Here is an 11,953-nt window from a genome sequence, read left to right as displayed (position 1 = left end):
ATTTTAGAGATGGAAACAGAGAGACCTTCTAATCCAGGGGGTCTTCATCTGGAGGCAGACATAGGTGCTAGCAGAATCTATGAACCACCCCCAACTTGCCATCAATTGTACAAAATATGTCATGTCTATGTATATATGTCACATTTCTCAAATTTAGCAATGTCAACATTGGGAGCTGGTAATTCTTTGTTGGGGGTCATCCTGTACATTGTAAGATGTTTAGTAGTATCCCCAGCCTCCACTCTCTAGATGCCAGTAGCACCTCCCCCTGCCAGTTGTGACAACCAGAAATGTTGCCAAACATTGCCAAATGTCCTCTGGATGAGTGGGAGGGGCAAAGTCACCCCCAGTTGAGAACCACTGATATATGTGGATTCTTCTGTCAGGCATCCAAAACTTTCATCATATATTCAAACCATTGATGACCATCCTCAAATCTTTAAAGACCATTTATTCTGCAAATATTGGTTGAGTTTTTACAGGCCAGGTATTATGCTAAGAATTGGGAATATAATAGTGGCCAGGATAGCCTTCGTCCCTGTGCTCATGGCACTGACAGTCCAGTAGGGGAGAAACTGATCGAGTAATTCATTACCAGAGAGACAGACATCACAAGATGGAGGTGTACTTATCTACTCCGATTATCCCCATCGTGCAGATGAGGAAACTGAGGCCCAGAGTGAAGAACTTGCCTCTCTTAGGTCACAAAGCGAGCCAGGGATCAAGTGTGGGGGGCGATAAGGACTGGTAGCTAAGAGCCGACACTCTGGAGCCAAGCTGCTTAAGTTCGAATCTCAGCTATGGCATGGACCTGCTGCGTGATCTGAGCAGTTGACAGAATCTGTCAGTGTCTCAGTTTCCCCATCTGTAAGATGGGGTAATAATAGTGCTTACCTCAGTGAGTTAACAGATATAAAGTACCTGGCACATGGTAGTAAGTGCTTGGGGCTACTCTAATTATGTTTGCCTCTGGGCCAGCTGGCTGTTTTTTTACCAACTGGGGAGCGGGAGAGGACACCTCAACAAGAACTCCAAAGGTTGATTCCTGGAGTCAATCTAAGCAAGAACGCTCACTCCCTCCCAGCTTCCTCCTTTAGCCCCTGGCTCCCCAACCCCCATCAAGGGGAACTTGAGGAAAGCTTGGCTTTCAACAGCAATGGCAGGAAGTGGTTCTGGTTACCACATCCCCTTCCCCACTTCCCCTGCCCCTCCTTCCAATACCACAACAGAGTTTAGCCAAGGCCCTGGGAGAGGAGGCTGGGAGCAGGATACACCCCCAGGTGGGCACTCTCTAACCCTGACCCAGGTCATAGCTTGGACTCCAAGCTCCTCACCCAGTTAGAGGCCTCTTCAGGCTGGAGAAGGGGCTGATCCTGAAGCCCTGAGTCACCAGCTAGATGACACAGCCCTACAGACTGCTATTAGTAACTCCAGGCCCCCAAACCAGGGTCAGCCTCACGAGATGAGGAATCTCTCCCCCTATTTAGGATGGGGGAACTCCAAGCCTGTTTCTCCCCAACCTGTCAGAGAGAGGAGGGGTAGTCAGGCCTGAGAGGCCCTGGCAGGATGTGGAGAAGACGCTTGTGTCTAGGATGAAGCAGAAAGGTGTGTATATTGCAAGACATTGCCCTAGGGGAGAATATCACTCAAGTACACACACTCCTACCCACAAACACACCTGCCATCCCTAGCCCCAGGGTGGTGGCAATTCCCAGGCCGACTCTCAGAGGCCCTATTAATAATACTGTCGTGCCTCCCACTTATCTGTCTCGAGCTCCTTCAACAGGAAGCCATAGAACATAGACTTTGGAATCAGACCTCTTGGATTCAGATTCCAGCTCCTATGCTTTCTGACTGTGTGACCTTAGGCAAATCACTTTGCCTCTTTATGCCTCTATTTCTTCAGCTGTAAAATGGGAAGAGAACAGTCCTCACTCAAAGGATCGTGGGGCATTAAATGAGATTATACAGTGCAAGTTTTTAGCATATCGTAGGTACACAGAAACAGATTTAGCTATGATGATTCTGTTACTCCAGTGCTCTCATCTTTACAAATCAGGCCTCATGATCCCAGTTCACTTTACAAATCCAGATTCATAAGCCCCTTTTACTGGTGAGGAATCTGTGAGGCTTAGGGAGGTACCCAGGTCCACACAGCTAGAAAGGGCAGACTGGGGACTCAATCCAGACCTGACACCAGCACCCTGTTCTCTCTACCGCATTCTGCATGTGCCCCGAGCCACCTTAGTCTGTGATCATTCTCATAGTCAGTGAAGGAGTGGGGGAGTAAGTTTATCCAGCGCTGTCATGTATCTTATATCACATCTGATTTGCACAAAAGACAGATCTTAACATTGTATTTGAATCTGAGCTTTCAGAACTCCTTGGCATTCATGACAGGCAGAGACTGTAAACCATTTTCAAGGTGACTTGCCCAAGGCCCAGAGAAGTGCTTCAATTTGCTCACTGTCACACAGCTGGTGAGTGACAGAGCTCCTGCCCAGGCCTTCTGACTCGGAATCCCGTGCTAATATCAGGTCACTGGATCTGGCAAGAAGGAAGTCAGTGAGGGAAGCAGCCTGGGGGAATAGCGTGGCCCAGAAGTCAGGTTGGAGGGGGTAAGCCCAAGGACTAACAGGGGTGGGGTATTTGGCTGGGCTCTATAGGAAAAAAATGGGGGAGAGGATAAAAGAGGGAAAATTAGAGATTAAGTTGGCTGGAAGGGGCAGAGAACAATCAAGGAGAGTTTCCTTTAAGGTGAGAGGTTTGTGTGCAAAGAAAGGGATGGGGCTGTGGACGGAGAGGCGTGTGAATTAAAGGGGAAAGAGGTTCAGCCTGGGACCAGTTCCTTTGGTATCAAATTGCCCACTGACAGGTAAGATCATGCTTGGGAGTCCCAGCAAAGCAGGTGCGGCTCCAAAATACACGTTTAAAAGATTGTTTGTTTATTTGTTTATTAGGATTTTTGTTAGAGAGGTTTTAGGTTCACAGCAAAGTTAAAAGGAGAGTACAGAGATGTCTCATATACTACCTGCCCCCAACACATGCACAGCCCCGCCATTATCAATATCCCCTATCAGAGTGGGACATTTGTTACAACTGATGAAATTTCATTGACACATCATTATCACCCAAAGTCCGTAGTTTACCATTCACTCTTGGAGCTGTTCATTCTATGGGTTTGGACAAATGCATAGTGACATGTATCCACCATCATGTTATCATACAGATTAGTTTCACAGCCCTAAAAATCCTCTGTGCTCCACTTATTCATTCCTCCTCACCACAAAGATTGTTTTTGATATTTAAAAAAAAAAAAAAAAATCCTTAAAGTAGCCAGCATGGGAAAAATCAGATCTTTGTTGGACTTCCTTATATAGTCATTTCAGGGTTTAGTGTTGTTTTACTTTGGATGACATATGGGGAAGGGCACCATATTCTCAGTGATCGCAGCCCCTAAAGGTCTGAATCTGATCTCATTCACAGTGGCGACGGGGAAGCCCTAACCTTTGAAAATCCTAGGTTAAACATTCGGTGGCCACTCAGTCTGTGTTGGCCGTGAGCCATGGAGGAGGGAGACATCCACATAGCACACAGAGCAACTGGCAATTTCTTTGCCCTTTTACAGACCTAGGTTGCACCCCCACTCTTGGCTGGGCACGCTTTCTCGTGCATCTTCTAGTTCACGCAGTCCTCGAAGTACGGTCCCAGATGGTCCCAGAACCAGGAGCATCAGCAGCACCTGGGAACTGGTTAGAAATGCAGATCTTGCCTGCCCCCAACCCCACAACTATTGAATCAGCACCTCTGGATGGGGCCCAGCAATGTTTTAACAAGCCTGCCTACCAAGTGATTCTGATGCATGCTCGAGTTTGAGATCTCTGCTTTATTCTAGACTCATCCCAACACAGAGAGAGGGAGGGCTTTTGACCCTATTTCCAGAGGAGGAAACTGAGGCTCAAAGAGATGAAGCCACTTTCCCAAGGTCACGGAGCTAGCAGGTGGGAATCTAGGCCTTTCTGGCTGTAAGGCTGATGCTCCTCCCCACAACATTACAGCCGGGGCCGACATTCAAATATTTAACAACCAGCATCAGGAATCCTGACCAATCAAGAACTGATTCAGTATTGGGGGGGGGCAGGGTGGAACGGCAGTTTTTCATCCTTTCTCTCTTGGATCTGCAGTTTTAGGGGCCTGGGGGAAGGAGGCTACCGCTCTGAGGCACTTAGAAGGTTCAAAGCAGCACCTGTTACCAATGGGTAGGGAAAGATTTCAATATTTAACAACTGGTGCTTCTGTCCTGGTGCATACCAGCTGAACATCCACCTTGATGACAGTCCCCTCCCTAGGAGAGGTTCCTGAAATTTGCACCAGGGGTGGAGGACCTGGAGCTAAACATAGACCCCGAAGAGAACACAGGTATAACACATGTCTTATGAGGATACTGCCTGTTCAGCAGTGCTTCTCAAAAGTGGCTGCACATTGGGGTCACTGGGATTTTCTTTCAAACAGTGACGCCTGGATTTCAACTGCCGCCCCCAGGATTCTGACTTAATTGGTCCAGGGTACAGCCTAGGCTTTGGGATTTTTTTAAGCTCTCATGATTCCTATGCAGCCCAGGTTGAAAACAGGGCTCTATAGGATCCCTGAAACACGTAAGAGACTTCAGATTAAGAACCTGTGGTTTGCATCTGTATTTCCCAAGGCTGGAGACTTAAAAAAAATACAGATTCTCAAGAGATTCTGATTCAGTAATCAGTGGGGTCCGGAATTGGATGTTAGCAATCTCCTCTGGTTTAGAAATCAGTGACAGGGACAATCCCCCAAGGGCCAAGGGGCATAGAGATGTAGAGATTCTACCGCCTCCCCACTAGCCCACCCCCCAACAGAGTTGAAGCAATTGAGAACATTTTGCCAGGAAGCATCCAGAACCAATTTCCCCAGCTCTTCCTTCCTCTGTGCTGCGGAGACATTGCCTCAAAGAACATATTCTGAAACACAGCTCAAGACACCCTCCCGGGAGAGCCATTTTCGGGCGAGCCACAGAGCCCCAGGCCTGCTCTGATTGCCTTTTCTTCCCATTAATCCTGGGACACCCTCATTTAGATGCGATCTGCATATATTTGCATATTGAATTCCAGTGCCGCCTCCCCATCCCTGTGGCCTGTTAGGGGAAAATAAAACGAATGTATTCACAAAGCCTGCTGAGATCTGTTGGAACCTCACGCAGCGCTGAGGCTTTGGTACACCTGAAGCCAGGCGCTGGGGTGAAGGGAAGATGGCGCAGGTCTGGCGTGGAGCTGCAGGAAGGCTGCAGAAAGGACGGCACTAGAGCTCTGGAACCAGCAGTCCGGCCCTGCTCCCGATGAGAGACAATTTAGAATTACTCCAGTGGGAAAAGACGAGCAACACCAGTAGATGGGGTGAGGGGGCGCCCCCTTTAAGGCGCCGGTGAGATTCCTTCCCACCTCAGAAGGTGCCTAACTTAGAAACCACCTCTAAGGCTCTCCCACCTCCAGCTATGGGCTCCATGAAGAGCCTACCAGGCAACGGCTGATGCAGTGCAGGGGCCTGGGTGCTGGAATCCAACAGACCTGGTTTGAACTGTATGGCCTGGGGCAAATGACTTTCCCTCCCTGGACCTCAGTTTCCTCATCCTTATAATGGGAGCAGTCAGCTCTTACATGGTGATGGGAGCCATGCCTTTATTTGGTTACCCGGTAATTTCCTAGGCACCTTCCGAGGCTGGGAAGGAATCTGCTAACAGATACGAGTGGGAGGTGGCACTGGGAGCCCAGCAGCCTTGAGAGTTCTCCCCGCTGTCCCTGGACAATAATTCTGGCCTTGCTCACATCTGACCTCCTTCCCTTGCCTCCAGCTCACTTTACTAGTCTGGCCTCGAGCCTTCCCATCACGGCTGGGAGACTCCAGAAATCTTTTCAATACCTTCCTTTTTTGCTTAAGTTAGCCCAAAACAGTTTTGGCTGCTTGCAACCAAGGGCCCCAATTGACACAAGGACCATTTCTGCTCCTTCTCCTCAGCCTCATAAGGATCTCGCTTTAATCACAAGCACCACCAGCCTCATTTCCCAAAACCTCCTGGATAGCACGCACCTCCTGAAGGCCTCAGGACCCTTCCAGTGCAAAGTGGTCCAAATTCACTCCTCTCCAGCCCTGCTTTTCCCTCTAGGCACCCCCTTCCTGCTTCTATTCATGGCACTCTCTCCTCCCTAGTCTTCTCAATTTCTAAAACATCTGTGTATAATCCTATAGCGCATCCCCTCCCTGCATGTCATCCGAATAGTTGACAACCTGGTTAATCCTTTTAAATCCATCTTCTCTGTATTAGTCAGCTAGGGCTGCCATAACAAAATACCACAGACTGGGGAACTTAAACAACAGAAATTTATTTTCTCACAGTTTTGGAGGCTCGAAGTTCAAGGTCAAGGTGTGGACAGGGATGGTTTCTTCTGACGCCTGTGTCTCTGGCTTGTAGATGGCCATCTTCTCCGTGTGTCTTCGCATGGTCTTCCCTCTATGTGTGTCTATGTCCTAATTTCTTCTAAGGACACTAGTCATACTGGATTAGAATCCACTTTAATGAACTTGCTTTAACTTAATTATCACTTTAAAGACCATATCTCTAAATACAGTTACATTCTAAGGTACTGGGCATTAGGGCTTCAACATGTGAATTTTGAGGAATGCGATTCAGCCTATAACACCCTCCAACCCCTGCATTCTCACTGCCACTGCTGGCACTTCAGCCCTACAACGTCCCTCCTGGTAGTACAATAGCTCAGCCCCTCCAGTACTCAGCAGCCACGCTCCAAATACATCTCTTTGGTCAGCAATCCCTGATCATGCTCAGAAAGCTTCCACAGCTCCCTACTGTCTTTAGAATGAAGGCTGAACTCCTTAGCTTGGCATCTGAAGCCCTTCAGAATCTGGCTCCCATCTGCTTTAATAGTCATCATTGCAATTAGGGCCAGGAAAAATGACAATGTTGTCTAGCACCTTGCTCTTCAAGGTGTAATTCATGGACCTACAGCATTGGCACCACTTGGGAGCTTGTTAGAAATGTAGACTCTTGGACCAGCCCCAGACCTGGTGAGTCAGAATGTGTATCACCTGCACAGACCCCAGGAGATCCACATGCATCCTGGAGCTTGCAAGTTCACAGACACCAATAGTAACCAGAGAGGGACTCACAGGAGTGAGACCTGTGGTCACCTTGTTGAGTCAGAAACTTGACTTGGTCCCAACCGAACCATACAATTCACAAGAGTCTGGGATACACAACAGATGACAATTCTGAACAAATGAACTTGACTTCCCAAGGCTATTAAGAATGCCTAACACACAAGTATAAAATAAGTGAAAAGGTTGCCAGAGATGGCTCCCTGATGGGAAAGGCAAGGTTCTCATCTTTCATTTCCACTCACCAAACAGATATTGAGGCCCTGCTGAGTGCCAGGCTAGGTGCTGGGCATATGGAATGAAAGGAGGCCTGAGCTTTGTTCTGTAGGAGCTCACAAACCAGGAAGGGAGGCAGACCACAGGATATGCATTCAATAACCAGTGTCCATGCCAAGGGCACCCACCCACCCGCTCTATTCCTCCATTCCTCCAACCTCAGTTCTTGAACTACACCATGCTCTGGCCTCTGGACCTTTGCACTGTCTATTTTCCCTGCCTCAACCCTTCCCAAGCCTCCCTCTCTGCCCACCCTGTGTGTCTGGCTAAATCTTATTCATCTTTTAGATTTCAGCTGAGATGTCATTTTTTCCAGGAAAATGCTGCTGACCCCCCCAACCTGAGAAGTGGGCTCTTCTGTGCTCCCATGACCCCCCTCCACCAACCACTTCCCTTATGTGGCATTTTTTGTAATTCAGAGTGAATTTCCTGCTTATTCATCTATCTCTCCTTGCAGGCTGAGATCATTATGAGGGCAGGACCCTTATCTGCTCTGTTCACTGTATTCATAGGTATTTTTTAAACACAGAAAAATAATAGTAATACTAGTCAGCTTTTTTTTTTTTTAGCTCATACTATGTGCCAGGCACTGACATAAGTATTTATATGTATTAACTCATTTAATCCTCACAGCTACCAGTGAGGTGTGTGCTATTTTTCCCATTTCACAGATGATTTAAAAAAAAAAACAAAAAAAAACAGAGAAGTTAAGAAACTTGTCCAAGGTAACACAGCTATTAAGTGGCAGAGTAGGAAAGCAAAGTCAAACAGTCTGGCTCCAGAGTCTGCATATTAGAAGAGGGGTGGCTTTAGCAGGAATAATACCTGAGCCAAGTTTTGAAGAGTGAAGAGGAGTTTGCCACCTGGACAAGGAGCAGGACTTTGCAGACTTGACATCCTCCAACTCGCATCTGTCAGAGCAACAGCATCTTCCTGAAGGGCAAATGGAAGACAATTGACAGCACTCCAGATACTGGCTGATGAGGCTTAAAGAGGGTGAATGCCTTAGCATCCAGTTTCATCCTGAGTCACCCACGGGTGGGGCAAGCCAGGTTACTCATACCATAGGGCTCTGGTCCTTCAGTCCTTGTGTGGGTGGAGACACTTCCCTCCTCTCTTGCCACCCCCCAACCCCCAGGATTTGAGGCTTACTCCTAAACTACACCCCCATTGGTTGCAGGGATTGGCTCAGCACCTCAGAAGGAAGATCCCAGCCAGCACCCCTTCAGGTAGGTACAAGCCCAGAGCAGACCTGGAGACTGTGAGGACAGTGGGGATTTTCCTCAAAAACCCCACTCTGGGACCTTACAAACACTGTGGGAGCCTCCTCTGGCTCAACGGGCGGGCCCCTAGCTTTTTATTTTTTTAATTTTATTTATTTATCTTTTTAATTGAAGAAATGACTTAAATTTTTCCCTCTGTCTACCTCCCCCCTCCCCTCTGGTAACCACTAGTCCATTGTCCATGTCCATGAGTCTCTGTTTGTTTGTCCTGTTCATTTGTTGCTTTTAGGTTTATATCCCACATATAAGTGATATCACGTGATTTTCAACTTTTTCTGTCTGGCTTATTTCACTTAGTATGATTATTTCAAGGTCCATCCACGTTGTTGCAAATGGCAGTATTTCACCTCGCCTTATGGCTGAGTAATATTCCATTGCATATATGTACCACAGCTTCTTTAGCCAATCATCTATCATAGGACACTTCGGTTGCTTCCATGTCCTGGCCACTGTGAATAATGCTGCTATGAACATCGGTGTGCAAATATCTTTTCAGATATCAGTTTTCAAGTCTTTGGGGTAAATACCCAGTAGAGGGATTGCTGGATCATACAGTAGGTCGATTCTTAGTTTTTTGAGGAACCTCCATACTGTTTTCCATAGTGGCTGTACCAATTTGCAGTCCCACCAGTAGTGTATGAGGGTTCCTATTTCTCCACATCCTCTCCAACATTTATCATTACTAGTGCACAACAGGCCCCCAGCTTTTAAAGCTCCAGAACCCTTTCAGGAAATTAGATGTCAAGGGAACCCCAGTTTACAAGACAGATAAAGAGGAGTGCTGTTCAGCTCCCCATCTCCACTGATACTGTCCCTGTGAGGAACCCTGAGCCACCTCTTTTCACTTTTGAGATAACTAAGGCCTGGAGGAGGCCAAGGACACACAGCAGGTCAGGCCAACGCCTGGATGGGAACTCGGGTGTCCTGAGTTGGACCAGCACTCTTCTCTCTAAACAGCACCATCTCACCTGTCCTCTCTGTCCTGACCCCTCGAGTTTGAACTAGAAGACTCTACCCACCACCTCCATTCACACCATTCATTCATTCATTCATTCATTCATTCAGCAAACCTTTACTAGGCTCTTTCTAAGTGTCAGGCACTGAGCTGGGGCCATGACCTCAGAGAGTGGCAAACTAATGTGTAAGACAAACACATTCACAGACATGTACAATCCACAGCAGAGACCCTTCATCATTTTATTCTTGGGGTAGACACTCAAAATATATGAGGCGCACTGAGGAAGGAGAGACATGAGGATGGTGGGTTGACACGGTGGGAGGGCCATATTAGACTTCAGAGCCCCTCCCTCTTTTCCCTCTTTCTCTCCCTCTTCCCATCACTCAGCACCTCCTCAGTGACAATTGGCTGAGGACAAGAGATCTCAGCCCCATGCTCTGCCTGAGGTGCCAGCTTTATGCACTTGTTGGTCTAGACCCTGGCCATGAAGCCTGTGTGCTTGTATCAATTTGTTAATTAAAATTAGATAAAATTTAAAATTCAGTTCCCCAGGCTCACCAGCCACATTTCAAGTTCTTAAAAGCCAAATGTGGCTAGTGACAGCCATACTGAACAGCACAGGTTACAGAACATTGGTGTCATCACAGAAAGTTCTTGTGACCCATACTGCTAGTCCATAGCAGTGACTCCCAGATTAAAAATATTTGGGAACTGACATAAGATTGCCAAGTCTTCATTTTGCCAGAAAAATTTTAAAGCAGCAATAATGATTTTTTAAAAAGAAGAGCATAAACACTAAAAGAAATATGAAAGTTTTTATTGGATCCTGGGTTTTAAAAACTCACATTAAGGGCTATCCATGGGACAATTGGAGAAATTTGAATAGATTGAGTATTGAATAATTATACTCTGGTGATGGAAGAGATTGTTCGTTCTTTGGAGATTACGGGTGGAGGATTTAGGGGTGAAATATAAGGATGTCTGCAGCTAATTCCCTTGTGGCTCAGGGGGGGAAAGTATTACATAAATAAATATAGATATATAGATGTCTATATATGGAGGAAGCAAATGTGTCAATGTTAACAGCTAGTGAATCTAAGTGAATTTTATAGGAGTGCTCATTGTATTATTCTTGCATTGTAAAAAATCTGAAAACAAACATGTTGGTGCAACTCGATGGTGAGAATAAAGAGATAAATTCTGTTTTCATACGGTTGATCTGTATTCCAATAAGTTTTTCTTTCTCTTTAAACAGGTTCCACTCCAATTTGTGAAGATATTGGTAAGACAGATGTTATGCTGTAATAGAAGAATTCCCATCCCCGAGCTTGAAGCGAGAGTTGATGTAAGCAATTTCTGAAAGTTTGAGAGCTTTTTAAAATAAAAGTCGAGAGGAAAACAAGATGTCAAGAGAGCGGTTACTCCGTCGCTGAACAGAACATGAGATGAGACATCTTGTATAGGCCGTGCTGGTGCTCCCGTTCTTGATGTGGGATGTTGGTTACATGGTGTTGTGAATTGGGTGTACCCCATGCAAAAAATATATCACAGGAATCTATGAATGTGACTTTATTTGGAAAAAGGGTCTTTGCAGCTGTAATTAAGAATGTTGAGATGAGATCATTCTGGATTAGGGCAGGCCTTAAATCCAAAGACTGGTGTCCTTTTAAGAGAAGGTAGACGGAGATCTGAGACCCAGAGGCGCAAAGAGAAGGCTGTGTGGAGATGGAGGCAGAGATATTGGAGTGATGCTGCCACAAGCCAAGGAATTCTGGAACCACCAATAGCTAGAAGAGTCAAGGAAGGATTCTCCCCGAGAGCTTTAAGGGTTGCATGACACCTTAATCTTAGACTTCTGGTGTCCAAAACAAAGAGAATAAATTTCTGTTGTTTTAGGCCACCAGATTTGTGGAAATGTTACAGCAGCACTAGGACATTTACGCGGGGTGTTTACTTAGTGGAAATTCATCAAGCTGTACACTTATGATTTGTGCATGGCTACCTATGTATATTATACTCCTTAAAAATGTACTTTAAAATAAATAAACCAGAATGGCTATCGACTATCGGCATTCATTTATTTTAAAAAAAAATTTTTTTGAAGGTTTGGTAAGGACATAAGGTCAAAATCAAAGATAGGCTCTTAAAATGAAATTTCACTTTATGGTACCCTTCATTTTGCTAAGAATCCGCGAACATCCCATCAAAGATAAGCACCAGCTGCAAATCGGCTGCA

The sequence above is a fragment of the Pteropus medius genome, unplaced genomic scaffold (assembly GCF_902729225.1).
Source record: "Pteropus medius unplaced genomic scaffold, Ma_sr-lr_union100, whole genome shotgun sequence".
NCBI lineage: Eukaryota > Metazoa > Chordata > Mammalia > Chiroptera > Pteropodidae > Pteropus > Pteropus medius.
The sequence above is the reverse complement of the archived record's forward strand: the minus strand, read 5'-3'. Positions refer to the sequence as shown.